The sequence below is a fragment of the Indicator indicator genome, chromosome 13 (assembly GCF_027791375.1).
Source record: "Indicator indicator isolate 239-I01 chromosome 13, UM_Iind_1.1, whole genome shotgun sequence".
NCBI lineage: Eukaryota > Metazoa > Chordata > Aves > Piciformes > Indicatoridae > Indicator > Indicator indicator.
The window spans coordinates 8,729,272-8,741,368 of record NC_072022.1 but is presented as its reverse complement, the minus strand read 5'-3'; the positions used below and the strand labels follow the sequence as shown (position 1 = coordinate 8,741,368).

Sequence of the window (12,097 nt, the reverse complement as noted above, 5' to 3'; positions counted from 1 at the left end):
TACCCTCCTACACCAGTGTTTTAAATCAATATTTGCTTGAAGGGCAGTGTGCCAGCACAAGGCTGTGGCAGGAAGGGAGTTGTGTATTATTGTTAGTTCTGCAGCTTCACTGATTTCTTGTAGAGGGATGTGAAGGTTTGACTGCTCTGGGGTTGCATTGGTACTTTGTGTTCTCCACAAAATGGAGATAAACCTGGGGCACTTAAACATGAGGAAGCAAGGGGGAAGATGAGGGAGTACCTGTGAGGAGCTGGTGGAGCAAATCAAAAAGGGGCTTTGAAACTAAACAGTGTGTCCTCAGCTGGTTAGGTAGAGGAAGGTTGTTCTTGTGGAGCAGATTTGCAGTGCTGGCATCAGCTGACTTTCTAGGAAAAAGGAAGCTGATAGGAATCTGTGCAAGGATCAGAGTTGATTGCAGGATCAATTCAGACACTTTAATCTTTGAAAGCAGCAGCTGGCCAGGTTTCCAGCAAGCCTGGGAGGCTGCCCTGAGGCCGATCCTGCAGGAGCTTTGCTTCTCTTGGTGTCTGATCTGGATGAATAAAACCCTGACTTGTTCTCTGTGGTCCATTCTTCAGCAAGGGCTGGGAAGTCAGTGGCATTTCTGAGGGACTCTTTCTTCTTCTGCTTGTTTTCCCCAGAGCTGCACGTTCTTCCAAATGACTGGTGGGTGCCTGGGTGTAAAACCACACTGTGAGGTTTTGAGAGGAACTGGAACCTTTTTTTTGGCAGTTGGCACCTTCTGTATGGGCGTCAGGCTTTCAGAAGTCAGCCTGGCATAAACAGTGCTTAGACTTGGACCAGAGGGACATTGAGAGCTCCCTTGCTCAATCCTGTGCCCCTTGTTTGCTAAAATTTCTTGTAGGATTAAGCTGGAGGAGAAGCTTGTGAGAAGTGACACTTTGAATTGTTTCCAGCTGCCTGCCTACCTGCCTCTGTGGAGCTGCTGTGTGAGTTTATTCACCACAGCATGAAAGTGAGGGCTTAAGAAATGCTAGGGACCCATCTGAGGTCCAGGGTGCCATGGTTCCTGAAAAGCACCCAGAACCACAAATCAGACCTGCCAGCTTTCTGCAGAGAAACTGCAAGGGATTTAGGTTTGTCTTTAGCAGAAGAATTCTGCCTGGCTGGGAAATCCAGTCTGTCCTTCCATGAGTGTTTCGTAGTATAACAGTCCCTAAAATGCTGAAATGAAAGCTGAAGTAGATCAAAGCAAAGTGCAGTGGTGGCCATTAAGCTGGGTCTGGGGGAAGATTGTGTATGAAGTGCAAACCTCTTGAGATGCAATCTCCATGTCTGAGCAGTTTTCTGAGTGGGTGGCTGTTTTGAGTTGTGCTTGAAAGGAGATGGTTTTTCTTTTTCCCCCCTCCGTTTAAATGAGTGGTGCTGGGTTTGAAGCTCAAACTGCCATGACATCCTAGCTGCAAAAGAAAAAACAAATGCCTGTGGGACACTGCTGAAGGAACAAGCTCTTCACCATGAGGGGAACACTGGAACAGGTTGCCCAGGGAGCTGGTTGAGGCCCTATCCCTGGAGATATTCAAGTTGAGGCTTGACAGGGCTCTGGGCAACCTGATTTAGTTGAGGATGTCCCTGCTCACTGCAGGGGGGGTGGACTAGATGATTTTTGGAGGTCCCTTCCAACCCAAACCATTCTACATTTCTATGAAGCCATGTTTTACAGCTACAGCAGTGCTCATGGAACATCTGTCTGAGCCAGGGCCTTTGACCTCTCCTCCTGAAGGTAACTCCTGCCTTGCCCTCCACTGGCTCTGTGGGGATTTGCCCTTGGGCAAAATGAGTTGTTGGAGGCAGTGTCTGTTTTGCTGTGTTCCATGGGGTAGCAGGATCCCAGATACAGCTTTGCTGATAGAGGGAAATGTTTTGAGCCTGGTGAGTTGTGAATCCTGGGTCAGCTGAAGCTGTGTCAGCTGCTGGAGAGGACAACTAGAGAACTGCTGCTGTTCTCATTGGTCGTTAACTTCCTCCACACACAGACCCAGATATGCCTCAAATATTGTCAGTGAAGTGTGGTTTTGGCTGCCTGTGGTCTGCTGCTTGGCTGTGGTGTCAAACTAGTCAAGCCATCCCTCACCATTTAACCTGAGGATTTTATACTTGTCCACCTGGATGTTACTGCTGGATCCACGAGCCAGCAATGTGCCCTGTTGCCAAGAAGGCCAACAGTATCCTGGAGTGTATTAGGAGGGATGTGGTTAGTAGGTCAAGAGAGGTTCTCCTCTCCCTCTACTCTGCCTTGGTGAGGCCACATCTGGAATATTGTGTCCAGTTCTGGGCCCCTCAGTTCAAGAAGAACCTCAGGGAACTGCTTGAGAGAGTCTAGCACAGAGCCAAAAAGATGCTGAGGGCAGTGGAGTATCTCCCTGCTGAGGGAGCTGGGGGTCTGCAGCTTGGAGCAGAGGAGCCTGAGGGGTGACCTCATTCATGTTGATAAAGATGTGCAGGGCAGTGTCAGGAGGATGGAGCCAGGCTCTGCTCAGGGATGCCCAATGATAGGCCAAGGAGCAATGGGTGCAAGCTGGAGCAGAGGAGGTTCTGCAGGAACAGAGGGGAAAAGTTTTTCACTGTGAGGGTGCTGGAGCCCTGGAACAGGTTGTGGAGTCTCCTTCTCTGGAGACTTTCCAAACCCACCTGGCTGTGTTCCTATGTGACCTGCCCTAGGTGATCCTGCTCTGGCAGGGGGCTTGGACTGGATGAGCTTTTGAGGTCTTTTCCAACCCCTAACTTTCTGTGGTTCTGTGAATCTGGACACATCCCTTGGGAAGGCTGAACTTTCAAGGCATGGGTGCTAGTGTACTCTTTTAGGTTCAAAAGCATTTTCAAGTACTTATATGGCACGAAGGGCTCCAACTCAACATTTTCTTCTGGAAGTCAAACACAATCTTTAGCATTCTTGATCTGCGGGTTGTGCTTTCAGCTTAGGCCATAAGAAGAATTGCTTTTGTTCAGAAAAATTGCAGATGAAGTGAGGTGGGACACAATTATGTAATGATAAAGAGATGACAGCCACCTGTACTAAAGGCAGAATACTAAATTCTGTCAAGTATTGTGGCTGGGACATGCTCTAGGATGACCTTTTGAGCTCCTTTTGTGGTGCCTCTTTTTCCTTCCCCCCCCCTTTTTTTTTTTTTTTTTCTTCCCTTTTCTTTCTATTTTGTCTTTTTTATTTGTTTGGTTTTTGCAGTTTTGGGTATCTCCAGCTCTCTGTTTATGTTGTGCAAGCACATCACCTTCTGCCTTGAAGTATTCAGCAGTTGCTCTCTCAGCTTGAGAACTGCTCTGTGTAGTAGTTTGCAGTCAGGTTTGCAGGAGTTGAATATCAGATCAGCAGCCATCATTTTGTGAATGTTGTTGATGTCCATTCCAAGGCAGGCTAAAAACCAGACTCATGTTCTTAGGATTTGGTTCCAGAATATCTATAGTCTTTCTTTTTAAAGCATTGTTGGGCAGGTGAGAGCTTATTGCTGAACAGCACAGACAGAGCACAAGCCTCCTGTGACCTTGACCTCAAGGAATTAGCTTAAAGCAGAGAGAATAACCTCTTTCTCAAATCCCAAGCTGTTCTTAGCTTCTAGGCCAAGACAGACAATAAAAAAGAATACATTCTGTGCCAGTACTTTTTTTTTTTTTTTTCCACTTTGCTCATTGCTTTCAAGAATTAGGCTGAGACCCCACAGTTTGGTTCCCTGTGGGGCCAGCCAGTCTCCTTGTGCTGCCTCATAGCTCCCAGCTATATGAGATGCTCTAGTGTGGTGCCTGAGAAGCAGAAATTGTTCCCTTCCCCAGGATGTCCAGCCCTGCCTCCCTCTGCCTGGGGGCCATCATCTCCCTGTGCAAGTATTTTGATGTCCTTGGCACTGCTGGTGTCTGGTGAACAAAGTCCTAGGAATGCTGTCTGTGTAACTGCAGCTGCAGCACCTGAGACATGTCCTGGCCAGCCTCTCTTGGCACCCTCCACTTGTGGCAGCAGGAGCTCAGGAATCTTCTGGTGCAATGGGAGAGGCAGGGCAGAAATGAGAAATGCTGAGGTCAGGCCACATGTCTCACAGAGCAGCTTTGATGGGGGTGAGAAGGAGCCATCCCTGTTGTGTATTTCCTCTAGGCAGCTTTGCTCTTCCATTTGGGTGACTGTTGGGTCATGCTGGCTTTGTTTTCAAGGAAACAGTCTGCAGATTTTGGAGGATTTACTTGGCTTGGGGTGGCCTGTGGCCTGTCTAGTCCCTGCTGGTAGAAGTCCCTATGAGGTCCCAGATTACTTTCTGATCTGCAGGGATCTTTGTAGCTCAGCATCTTCTTGAGACTACTGGCTTGTAATGGGTTGCACTTAGAATCACAGAATGGTCTGGGTTGGAAGGGACCTCCAAAAATTATCCAGTCCAACCCCCCTACAGCCAGCAGGGACATCTGCAACTAGATCAGGTTGCCCAGAGCCCTGTCAATCCTCACCTTGAATATCTCCAGGGAAGGGGCCTCAACCACCTCCCTGGGCAGCCTTTTCCAGTGTTCCACCACCCTCATGGTAAAGCTTGCAACTTGATTTGTCAGCTCTCTAGGCCCTACAAAGTGGCTTAATTAATTAATTTATTTATTAGGTGGTGAGACTTTGTCACTTTTGGCCTTCCTCTCCCTGTGTCCTTCAGTTTAGGGTTCAAAAGCTGCAGATGCTCTAAAACTGAGCATGACTCACACCTCCTAGATGATTGTGTGAATTATCCAGCCTAGGATGCTGATGGGAAAATGCTGGGAGTGGAGGGGGTGGGGAGAAGGAGGTGTTTCTTAAAACCTTAAAGGAAATGCTTGGAGCATGCTTGTGTGGTCCCTGGGTCACTGAACTGGCTGGTAGCCCAGAGGGTGTCATATGGGCCATGTGAACTGAGTGGGGGGGATACCCTTGGGCTTTTCAGTGGATGTCAGAATGTGGCCTAAGGCTTTAGGCAGAAGTGTGGGGGGTGTTGTGCTTGTAAAGCCAGTGGAGTTTGACCTCTTCTAGGGACAGTGCACCTCTTCCTGGACTTTATCTACTGTTGTCACATGCCTAAACATCACTAGCAGCACCTAGAGGAGCAAAGGCTGCCTTCTTATGGTTACTCCCCTCTCTTTGAAGCACTTAGAATTGCTGAGCTGTGGAGCTGAGGTAATAGTGCAGAAAGCAAGTGGCAGAACAGGAAAAGGAAAAGGCTGTTTATCATGGAATAGCCTGGGTTGGAAGGGACCTCCAAAGGTCATCTAGTCCAACCCCTCTGCAGTAAGCAGAGGCATCCTGAGCTACATCAGTGGGATTTAGTGAGATTTTTGTCAAGCTCCTGCACCAGCAGACATTCTTACCTCAGCCCTACAAGCAGGGCTTGCAACTATGCTTGCAAGAGACTTAGAATGTTTTTGGGGTGAACTACCAGTGGAGTTCAGAGCTGGGAGTGCTGGGAGCTTCCAGAGAGGCTCTTCAGGATCCCTGAAACAAGCAAGCTCCTTCTTCCATGCTGCTAGATGAAGTTTGCAGCCCACCACTGCTGCAAAGGATGATCCTTTCAGCCACGCTTCTGCCCTCCTCCTGCCCTGCTGGCACATCTGCTGGTTCTGGCAGCAACTGGGATTTCTTCTGCTGACATTTGTGCCAGAAGGACAAATCCCAGGCCTGCTCCCCACTGTGCTGAGGCAGACTGGCTTAATCAGACTATGGTAGGCTTGCTAATGTTTTGTGCTTCCCTGAGCTTGCCAATTGTAGCTGCACCCCCTGCTGCTTGTTGGACTGTCCCCTGGCTCACAGCCAGGGCTGGGGGATGGGAAGTCAAGCTGATCCACAGCAGTGAATCATTAATCTTACCTTTAATTTCTTGTTAAGGGATAATGAAATAGATTACTTTCCAGTTAAATATGAAACTTCTTGGAGAGGAGGAATGGTGAGTCTCTGCCTTGTCACTGGGGCCATCCTGTTTCTCAGCACTAACCCAGTGGGTGTAATACCTAGCAAGGAATGTGCTGGGTCCATGCTGAGACTGGGCCAAGAGGTGAGGACTAGCACTGGTGAGGCTTTATTTCAGACCATGGCTGGCTGGTCCACTTCTCCAGTTATTCCATAGTGGCCTCATTGGATGCATTGTCTTCAGGGATGGAGTTTTGTTTGATATCTTTATCAATGACCTGGATGAGGGGAATGAGAGCACCCTCAGCAAGTTCCCTGATGATACAAAACTGGGGGGGTTGGCTGACACCCCCTCAGGCTGTGCAGCATCCAACATGACCTGGCCAGGCTGGAGAGCTGGGTGCAGGCAAACCTCATGAAGTTCATTGAGGACAAGTGCAGGGTCCCACATCTGGGGACAAATAACAAGCACCAGGACAGGTTAGAGACCTGCTGGAAAGCAGCTCCACAGAGAAAGACCTTGGAGTGCTGGTGGACAGCAAGTTCTCCATGGGACAACAGTGTGCCCTTGTAGCCAAGAGAGCCAATGGGATCCTGGGATGTATCAAGAAAGGTGTCCAGCAGGGCTAGGGAAGTTCTTCTACCTCTCTACTCTGCCCTGGTGAGACCACAGCTGCAATCCTGTGTCCAGTTTTGGGCTCCCCAGTTCAAGAGAGACAGAGAGCTGCTGGAGAGAGTCCAAGCGAGAGCCATGAGGATGATTAGGGGACTTGAGCATCTCCCTGTGAAGAGAGACTGGAGAAGGCTGAGAGGGATCTGATCAATGTCTATCAATAGCTGAGGGGTGGGTGTCAAGTGGAAGGGGCCAAGCGCTTTTGGGTGGTGCATGGTAATAAGAAACACCAGGTACAAGCTTGAACAGAGAAGGCTTCACCTCAACATGAGGAGAAACTTCTTTACAGTGAGGGTGACAGAGCCCTGGTACAGGCTGCCCAGGGGGGTTGTGGAGTCTCCTTCTCGGGAGGCTTCCAAATCCCACCTGGATGCATTCCTGTGCAGACTCCCCTGGGTGATGCTGCTCTGGCAGGGGGGTTGGACCTGATGATCTCTGGAGGTCCCTTTCAACCTCTAATGTACTGTGGTAGTGTGATTGGTTTCTTTGGCCTTCCTTGCAGCTACAGTGGTGCTCGACTCATTGCCATGGGTCTAATCTGGAGGGAGTGCTCTGCACTTCCATCACCCCAGACTTGTTGGGGAGTTGCAGGTGTATGTCTCGAGCAGGTAGCGATAGGACTGAGGGGAATGGAAAAAAAACAAACGAGAAATGGGTAGATTCAGCTTGGATGTTAGGAAGAAGTTTTTCACTATGAGGGTGGTGAGACACTGGAACAGGTTGCCCAGGGAGGTGGTGGAAGCCTCATCCCTAGAAGCTTTGAAGGTTAGGCTGGATGTGGCTTTGGGCAACCTGATCTAATGTGAGGTGTCCCTGCCCATGGCAGAGGGGTTGGGACATTTTTTGCTGCCTGTCCTGCTGACAGTGCAGCTTTGTCTTTGCAATGGGATGTTCTCATCTTCCTTTGCACGTGGTTCTCAGGCTGCTGGGACTTGTGCACAACGTGCTCAGATGAGTTGGAGGGGGCCAGTCCTGCCAAGTTTCTGATGAAGGCGAAAGGCCTTCTTGTGCTGTCTGGCCTGGCAGCAGCTCCAGCAGCACAAAGCGAGGGCTGTGTGCTCGAGCTGCCCCTTCGTGGCTTTGTGAGAGCAGCTGAATGGGAGCAGAGATGCAGCCAAGTGGCTTCTGCAGCAGTGCATGAATGAATCCAAAGGTGTCAGCAAACCCAAGGCTTCCTGCAGCCCTGCCAGTCTCCTCTGCAAAGTGTCTCCTGTGGGATGAGGCTGTGTGGAGACCACAGATTCGGGGGGCTTCCAGCATGCATATCATTATGAACTGTCCAGCTTAGAATCAGAGAATCACAGAATTGTCAGGATTGGAAGGGACCTCACGGATCATCCAGTTCCAACCCCCCTGCCATGGCCAGGGACACCTCACACTACAGCAGGTTGCCCAGAGCCACATCCAGCCTGGCTGCAAAAACCTCCAGGCATGAGGCTTCCACCACCTCCCTGGGCAACCTCTTCCAGTGTCTCACCACCCTCACGGGGAAAAACTTCTTCCTAATATCCAAACTACACCTACCCATTTCTGTTATTTTTTTTCCATTCCCCCTAGTCCTGTCACTCCCTGACACCCTAAAAAGTCCCTCCCCAGCTTTCTTGTAGGCCCCCTTCAGATACTGGAAGGCCACAATAAGGTCTTCTCAGAGCCTTCTCCAGACTGAACAGCCCCAGCTCTCTCAGTCTGTCTCCAGAGCAGAGCAGCTCCAGCCCTCTGCTCATTCTCGTGGCTCTTCTCTGGACACCTTCCAGCACCTCCAGATCCTTCTTGTAATAGAGGCTCCAGAACTGGACACAGTACTCCAGGTGGGGTCTCACCTCTCCGTCTCTCTGTACTGGACCTTGGTGGGATAATTATTACTGTTTTAAGACCCAGCCCCTAAGTGTTCCCTGGCTCTTCCCAGGACATTATCATTACTTGCTTTGTCCCCATTTGTTTAACTTTGGAGCCCCATGAACTGCTTCCAATAGATGTCTGGAGGAGCAGCTGGAAGAAGGAGGCCCAACAATACAACACAACAGTGTAAGTGCTTGGCCTTTTGAGTTAAAGAATCTGCACTTTCCCCAGCAAGTTTTTAGTGGCCCATCAATCAGAAAGGGTTAAACAATAATTGCTGCATTGTAGGAATGAAGCCCACCAGAGAACAAGGGACTTTTGGGAGGGGCTGGTGCAAGACTGTCAAGAGAAGAGCAGCAGTGTTCTGCTATGGTCCTCCCACTTTCTTGCATGTGTGCCAAGCATGTTTCTGTTGACTTATTTCTTCCCAACCAGAGAACTGTGTCTGGTGTGGGTTGAATGGAGTAAAATAACAGAGCAAACTGAAGTCCTTCCCTGCATGTGTGCATCTCTGGGGAGGAAGGAGCAAGAGTCTGCCAGCATCATCTTCATGATGACCAACAGAGTGGAGCTGGAAGGTCACAGGATCAGAGCAGGATATGAGCCTATGAAGAAGGGAGTGATGGAGGGCTTGGGATGCAGCTTCCTAAACATTTCTTACTGCAGTGATCTTGGTGCAAAAAATAGCTCCGAAATGTTCTTCCTTGCCCTGTGCTGCCTGCCTTTTCTTGCTAGTAGAGCTGTTCAGGAAGCTGTGCAGAGACCTGTCACAGAAAATTTGACACTTCCCTCCTTTTTTTTTTTTTTTTTTTTTTTTTTTTGGTAGCTGTCAGAGGCAAACACTGCTTTTTGAACATGTGATGGTAAAAACATAGCCCTAGGTTGGGGCAGGCTGTTTTTATGGCTCTGGACTGAGGTGGCTTTGCTTGGTTCTGAACTGATAGGGGGCAGACCTTCAGGTTGTACATGCCCTTGCAGCAGGCCAGATGATGCTTGTTGTGAGCAGAAGGTGGCCGGTCCACAGTTGTGCTGTGAAGCTAAATGTCCTGGTCTGAGCTGGAGCAGAACTAATTCTGCTCAGTGATTTTTTTTTTTTTTTTTTTTTACTTCTCATCTCAGTCCCTTCTAAGTAACTGCACTTCCCTATGTTAACATCCTGCTTTTCCAGTTAGTGTCTGCTTCTAGCACTGATCATGTTTCTAGTTAGAGTTCCCAGGATTGGTGTGCAGACCAAGGCTGTTGCTAAATTTTGGGTTGCAGAACATCTGGGGGCGCAGAAAGCCAAAGGCTGCAGCTGCAGGGAGGAGAGGACAGGCTAGGTGCCCCTGAAGTGACCAGTCATACTCAGTATAAAGCTGAGGGATTGTGAGGGTCAACCTCTGTTCAGTGGCTGGTGTCCAAGGAGGATTCTGCATGTTCTGCCTTCAGTGCCAAGCTCTCTATTTGTGAATCCAGCTCCTGGATCTGGTTCCCATCTGCCACTCAGTGTGGTCTGGGACTTCTGTCCCAGCTTCAGTGGGGATAGTGATGTAATTGCCCTCAGGGAGTTGTGTGGATAGTGATTTGGTATGTGTTTGTATATCTTTCACTTTATTGTTATTATTTTCATTAAGTAGTTTTGGTCTTCTTTTACAGACTGTAAATCTCTCCCTTATTCCCATTCTCTTCCCTTTGGGAAGGGAGAGGGATTAATTGAGAGCATCTGCCATTTGTCTCATGGCTGACCCAGCTCTTGAGACTGATGTAGTATTAGAAACCACAGAAATAAAATATCTATGGGCAAGATCCCATAAAAATGTGTTAATGACCACCAGGCACCTCTGAACAGTACTGCTGCCTGCAACCCAACTGTGGCTTTTCCAGATCCGTGGCTGAAGCTGAACCAGTTAGAGCACCTCTGCTCTGAGGCCAGGCTGAGGGAGCTGGGGGTGTTCAGTCTGGAGAAGAGAAGGCTCCAGGGAGACCTAACAGCAGCCTTCCAGGACCTGAAGGGGGCTACAAGAAGGATGGGGAAAGTCTATTTACAAAGGCCTGCAGTGACAGGACGAGGGGCAATGCTTTAAGCTGGAGAAGAGCAGATTGAGATTGGATGTGAGGAACAAGTTCTGCACCATGAGGGTGGTGGAACACTGCAACAGGTTGCCCAAGGAGGTGGCCCCATCCCTGGAGATACTCAGCATGAGGCTGGACAGGGCTCTGGGCAACCTGATCTAGTTGGAGATGTCCCTGCTGACTGCAGGGGGGGTTGGACTTGGATGAGCTTTGGAGGTCCCCTCTGGCTCAGACCGTTCTATGATTCCTTTATTTGCAGACAGAAGCCCCACTGGAAGTGTTTCAGGGCCATCTGGTGGATTGTAGCCTCTTTCCTTCTATGAAAAGATGCAGTTAAAAGATTAAAAAAAAAGAAAAAGTCAACAACAACAAAACCCTTAATTGTACCATCCAGAATTGTCCAGCTGTAATCTTGATCCTCATCTCCACTCTGCTGCTGCTGCTTGTTCCTTTCCCTCTAGTCTTTAGCAGCTTTTGTCATCTGTAAAACACCCTGCAGTGCATAGACACCTGAAAATAGATTCTATTGAGTGCAATAAAGAATGAAGTGTTTATCTGATGGAGAAAGTCTCTTAGTTTAGAAGATACCTGGGCATTCCTCTAGATGTTTTGTGAAGCTGCCTTGGTGCTTCTTCATCTATGTACATCAATGGGCCATGAAAATGCTCAGGGGGTTGGAGCACCTCTGCTAGGAGGACAGGCTGAGGGAGCTGGGAGTGTTCAGCCTGGAGAAGAGGAGGCTCTGAGGAGACCTAATAATGACCTTCCAGTACCTGAAGGGGGCTACAAGAAAGATGGAAAGGGACTGTTTCCAAAGACCTGCAGTGACAGGAGAAGGGACTGTGGTTTCAAACTAGAGAGGAGTAGATTGAGGTTGGATGTTAGGAACAAGTTCTGCACCAGGAGGGTGGTGGAACACTGGAACAGGTTGCCCAGGGAGGTGGTTGATGCTCCATCCCTGGAGATATTCAAGGTGAGGCTGGACAGGGCTCTGGGCAACCTGATCTAGTTGGGGATGTCCCTTCTGAGTGCAGGGGGGTTGGACTGGATGAGCTTTGGAGGCCCCTTCTAACCCAGATCATTCTGTGATTCTATGGTCAGAAGGAAGGCTTGTGGGACTGGGACTCATGAAGACCTTCTCATTTCCTTGTATTTCCCACCCCATTGCAGTGATGGAAATGTTTTACCTTCTCTTACACTGAACCCTCTCATAAATGAGTTTCTCATAAATTCCCCTGGTAGTTTTGGTACTTTCTGGGAGTTTTGGGGTTACTTTCACTTTCTGCTGTAGATTGTAGCCAAGAGAAACCTTTTGTCTTCCCCAGAGGTTTTGCATGTGGAGTACAGCAGGAGTGATTTGTACCTCCCTCTACAGCTTCAGAAGCACCTTGTAGCTTTCTGCTTTGTGTTTTATGTTTCAAACAGGAGATCTTCCCTTCTGGGTTGACATGAAGCTGCCTAGCTTGTCACATTGAAGGGAAACCAAGTGACAGATGTCTCCAGTGTACATTTTTCAGCACCCCTGCCTTCACCTGCCCTTGGAGCAGATGGGATCCCTGTGTGTGGCAGATAGGCAGAGTGAGACCTCATCTTGCAGTCTGGGGGCACAGGTCACACTTTCTTTGGTTCACTGAGAAGCTGATGTGTACCTA

The 12,097-nt window shown here is 49.1% G+C and overlaps 1 protein-coding gene across 1 annotated transcript in view; it reads left to right on the top strand.

Moving 5' to 3' along the window:
• CCDC50 (coiled-coil domain containing 50) overlaps window positions 1-12,097 on the top strand; it is a 50,366-nt gene that overhangs the window by 8,260 nt on the left and 30,009 nt on the right. The window lies entirely within an intron of this gene.